Source organism: Sinocyclocheilus anshuiensis, unplaced genomic scaffold (genome assembly GCF_001515605.1).
Source record: "Sinocyclocheilus anshuiensis isolate Anshui unplaced genomic scaffold, SAMN03320099.WGS_v1.1 scaffold689, whole genome shotgun sequence".
Taxonomy (NCBI): Eukaryota; Metazoa; Chordata; class Actinopteri; order Cypriniformes; family Cyprinidae; genus Sinocyclocheilus; species Sinocyclocheilus anshuiensis.
Genome location: NW_015536490.1, coordinates 178,027 through 183,026, shown reverse-complemented (window position 1 = coordinate 183,026; position 5,000 = coordinate 178,027). Strand labels below are relative to the sequence as shown.

At 39.9% G+C, this 5,000-nt stretch overlaps 2 pseudogenes; both read right to left on the bottom strand.

Moving 5' to 3' along the window:
* The window catches only part of LOC107685253 (uncharacterized), a 1,689-nt pseudogene extending 665 nt beyond the window's left edge, over nt 1-1,024 (bottom strand).
* Nucleotides 1,025-1,166: 142 nt separating this feature from the next.
* On the bottom strand, nt 1,167-3,138 carry LOC107685247 (uncharacterized; annotated as a pseudogene).
* Between the last annotated feature and the right edge of the window lie 1,862 nt (nt 3,139-5,000).

Sequence of the window (5,000 nt, the reverse complement as noted above, 5' to 3'; positions counted from 1 at the left end):
AACAAGAATCAAAACAAAGGCAAAAAGTCAAAATTGACTGATGGATGAAATTTTTTTTTGAGATGAACAGAGCTTAGATGACCATTTTAAATAACCAGATTAAAGGTCCAGCTGTAATACGATGATAGCTCAAATGTCATAGTGACAGGTAACAGACACCATAGAAAAAAGTTATAGTACACGATCCTCATGATGGAACTCAAAGTAATCTCCGCAGCTTCAATGAACTCACGCGCTCCGATGTAATAAGACACTTTTCCAGAAGCCCTCACCTCTCTCACTCTAGGCCACAAGCTCTTCCGTCTCTCCCAGTCTAGTGAAGTCAGATCCTCTGCGAAGCGCAGGTTGTTGTCTTTGAGAAACTGGGACTTCTTGGCAGCTTTTCATAAGGCATCACGGATAACCCTTGAGGTAAATTGCATGATAATGACAGAAGGTTTTGTGTTGTCACCTCTCCTCCCTAGCCGATGCACAGTGTCCACAACGTCAGGGTACTTGCTTTTGGCCTCGGGATAAGTCTCGCTGCAGATTCGAATGACCTCAGATCTGATATATTCCTTGTAAGTCTCAGGCACCCCTAACAATCTCAAATTCCACTTGTGAGAATATCTCTCCAGATCAGAAATGTGTGTATCCCAGGTGCCTGTGAGACGATCTTGAGCTTTAAGCCTGGAATCTGCATCTTTCACATTCTTTTTTAGATCTTGTACTTCGGCACACACAAAGTCTATTGTTTTCTTTAGCCCTTCTATCTTAAGAGCATTGGCGCTAATCATACCTCAAGTGCATCAGACCGAGTATTGATCAAAGAGGAGAGTGTGGAAATGATGGCAGAGTTGGCCTGCTCGTCTGGACTTGAAGATTTACCTTTTTTATGAACAGGTGGCTTGCTAGGAGTGACAGGGAGTGAAGTCACCCAGAGATCTAGCTCGTTTTCAGCAAGAGAAGCATAATCATGGACATCCATACTAATGTTGACAATATCAATGTCTGATCGCTCTTTGCGTTTGTCAAACTTTGGCATGTTTGTGCTCTTAATTGGATGTACTAATAAAACTGGGCCAGCAAACGTAACAAAATAATATGTTGATATAGCCTTTCGAAACCAATAAAATTTGGTCAGGAGCTCTGAAAACATCGTCTTAACAAGGCACCATCTTTGGTCCTCACTCAAAGTCCACTGATCTATAATAGAGATATAAATCAGTGGCAATATCAGTCAGTCAAGCAGAATGCATGCAACCCATAGCAATGTGTTATGGCAACGCCTCAGACTAACAGATAATACATTTTTTGACTTTTGAGCAATTCGTTACTGTTTTGTACACATTGTCATGTTCATTGCATTTTGTTTTATTGACCACAATATTATTATTGCTATTTGTCTGAGAGGGGCACTTTTGATTAATTTGGAAAAGGGCAGGTGCTTGAGCCCCCACATTTTGCACGCACACACACACACACACACACACACACATACATCTCATCTAATTTAGATTGCAGGTCAGCATACTCAAGCTTGTAAGATTCAGAAGAAAGTATTGCAAATTTAGACACCACCTTATTTTCTTCTACTCTTTTAAGTTTAGCTAAATTACTACTGACTTACTAATTTATAGAAGCAGCTCTAGGGGGAAACATATCCAAATCACTATTTAATATCACATTGAAATCCACCACCTAAAATAAGAACAGCATTGGGGCATTTATTTACCCAGTACTGTATAATTCAGTGATCACATCCATTAAGGTGGTATTTTCTTTAGAAGAATTATACCCATACATGGTCTGGCCAAGTGAAACCAAAAGAAAATGACCCCTGGGATCGCTGGTAAGGTGTAGTATCTCACCAGCAAACTCATTTTTAAAATGGTGACACCCGCTGATCGCTCGGTGCCGTGAGACATCCATACATCACTGCCCCACTGCGATCTCCAAAATGTAACATCATCCTGTGTGGAATGGGTTTCTTGAAAAAAAGCAAAATTCTGATCCATGGTTTTTAACAAACAAACGAAAAAGGGCTTTGCGCTTCACATTGTTTCTTAGACCCTTGGCATTAAGAGAAATGAACGATATCAACTTTGATAAACGAACAGCAATGAACAGCTGTTAACAAGAATCAAAACAAAGGCAAAAAGTCAAAATTGACTGATGGATGAAATTTTTTTTTGAGATGAACAGAGCTTAGATGACCATTTTAAATAACCAGATTAAAGGTCCAGCTGTAATACGATGATAGCTCAAATGTCATAGTGACAGGTAACAGACACCATAGAAAAAAGTTATAGTACACGATCCTCATGATGGAACTCAAAGTAATCTCCGCAGCTTCAATGAACTCACGCGCTCCGATGTAATAAGACACTTTTCCAGAAGCCCTCACCTCTCTCACTCTAGGCCACAAGCTCTTCCGTCTCTCCCAGTCTAGTGAAGTCAGATCCTCTGCGAAGCGCAGGTTGTTGTCTTTGAGAAACTGGGACTTCTTGGCAGCTTTTCATAAGGCATCACGGATAACCCTTGAGGTAAATTGCATGATAATGACAGAAGGTTTTGTGTTGTCACCTCTCCTCCCTAGCCGATGCACAGTGTCCACAACGTCAGGGTACTTGCTTTTGGCCTCGGGATAAGTCTCGCTGCAGATTCGAATGACCTCAGATCTGATATATTCCTTGTAAGTCTCAGGCACCCCTAACAATCTCAAATTCCACTTGTGAGAATATCTCTCCAGATCAGAAATGTGTGTATCCCAGGTGCCTGTGAGACGATCTTGAGCTTTAAGCCTGGAATCTGCATCTTTCACATTCTTTTTTAGATCTTGTACTTCGGCACACACAAAGTCTATTGTTTTCTTTAGCCCTTCTATCTTAAGAGCATTGGCGCTAATCATACCTCAAGTGCATCAGACCGAGTATTGATCAAAGAGGAGAGTGTGGAAATGATGGCAGAGTTGGCCTGCTCGTCTGGACTTGAAGATTTACCTTTTTTATGAACAGGTGGCTTGCTAGGAGTGACAGGGAGTGAAGTCACCCAGAGATCTAGCTCGTTTTCAGCAAGAGAAGCATAATCATGGACATCCATACTAATGTTGACAATATCAATGTCTGATCGCTCTTTGCGTTTGTCAAACTTTGGCATGTTTGTGCTCTTAATTGGATGTACTAATAAAACTGGGCCAGCAAACGTAACAATGTTGATTGTTGATATAGCCTTTCGAAACCAATAAAATTTGGTCAGGAGCTCTGAAAACATCGTCTTCACCATCTTTCATCTTTGGTCCTCACTCAAAGTCCACTGATCTATAATAGAGATATAAATCAGTGGCAATATCAGTCAGTCAAGCAGAATGCATGCAACCCATAGCAATGTGTTATGGCAACGCCTCAGACTAACAGATAATACATTTTTTGACTTTTGAGCAATTCGTTACTGTTTTGTACACATTGTCATGTTCATTGCATTTTGTTTTATTGACCACAATATTATTATTGCTATTTGTCTGAGAGGGGCACTTTTGATTAATTTGGAAAAGGGCAGGTGCTTGAGCCCCCACATTTCGCACGCACACACACACACACACACACACACACACATATATATACAACATTTATTTAGGGGTGGCATTAGGGGTGGTTCGCCCGGGCACCATACAAGCTAGAACCGCCTTGTACTTCTAAGTTGTAATATTAATCAAGAACATTCATTAACAAACAAACAAACAAACAAACAAAAACTAAAGAAATAAATAAATAACAGCATTTACCATATTCTAATGAAATACAAGAGTAAAAAGTGTCCAAAAAGTGTAAACAAGATTGCATGCAAACTACTGCACTGTTTTCACACTGTTTAGCCCCAAAAAACTTTAACACAATTCTAATTATATTTGACAAACAATGCAAACTTCCATTCTGATCAGTAATCAAGTGAAATTCTGATTTCATTTCCAAATTATTTAAAGAGTGGGGTATGAATTGAATCATGCGGTTTTGGATACAGTTTTTATTTATTTAATGTTATTTGATCAAAGTCAAAGTTCCAGTTATAGAATATTCATCATCAAAAACGACAATTAACATACAATCAATACATACATACAGTACATACATACATAACAGCATTTCCAGAAAAAAAAACATGAAATGTAGAAATAAAAAATCACAGAAACTATTTCAGTGTCACTTCATCATCAGTATCGTACCGATCATCAACTCTGTCCTGACAGTAGACAGATTACACAAAATTCTCTACAAAATCTTTTAACTTAGATGTGTTTTCAAAATGAGTTTTCATAAACCTTAACCTCAAGAAGATGAAAATGAAGAGATTAAAGGATGCGTAGGAAACGTCTCAGGTTACTTATGTAACCATGGTTCCCTGAGTAGGGAACGAGACACTGCGTCCTCTAGGGGTCGCTATGGGGAACGCCTCATCGTGACCCGTGTCTGAAGCATACATTGAAAAAAACACCAACTCGTTGGCCGGCGACAGCCATGACGTCACTACCGGTGCGACTATAGTATAAATAGGCGCCGGGAGCACACATCATTCACTTCTTCGTCTGAAGCTTGCGTCCGCAGCATGACAAGAAACCTAGAGGACGCAGTCTCTCGTTCCCTACTCAGGGAACCATAGTTACATAAGTAACCTGAGACGTTTTTTCTTCTTGAAGTCTGGACCTTTTTTATATTTTGCTTAAAATAAGTATCTACTTAAAGGGTTAGTTCACCCAAAAATTAAAATTAGGCTGCGTTTTACTCACCCCCGAGGCATCCTAGGTGTATAAATCACTTTAATGTAGCTTGCACTCACTGTTGTACACTGGAAGTAGTTCCGGGTGGATGACGTATGAGGTCAGTGCTGCGCATGCACCGCTCAGAAGTGACGAATGCGGAAGCACAGGGGAGAGATCAAAACAAAACAACCGTCAAGAATTAGAAGTACAAAACGAGGATTTGTAAAGAAGAATGTCAGAGGATTTCGATATAAGCCAAGAGGAG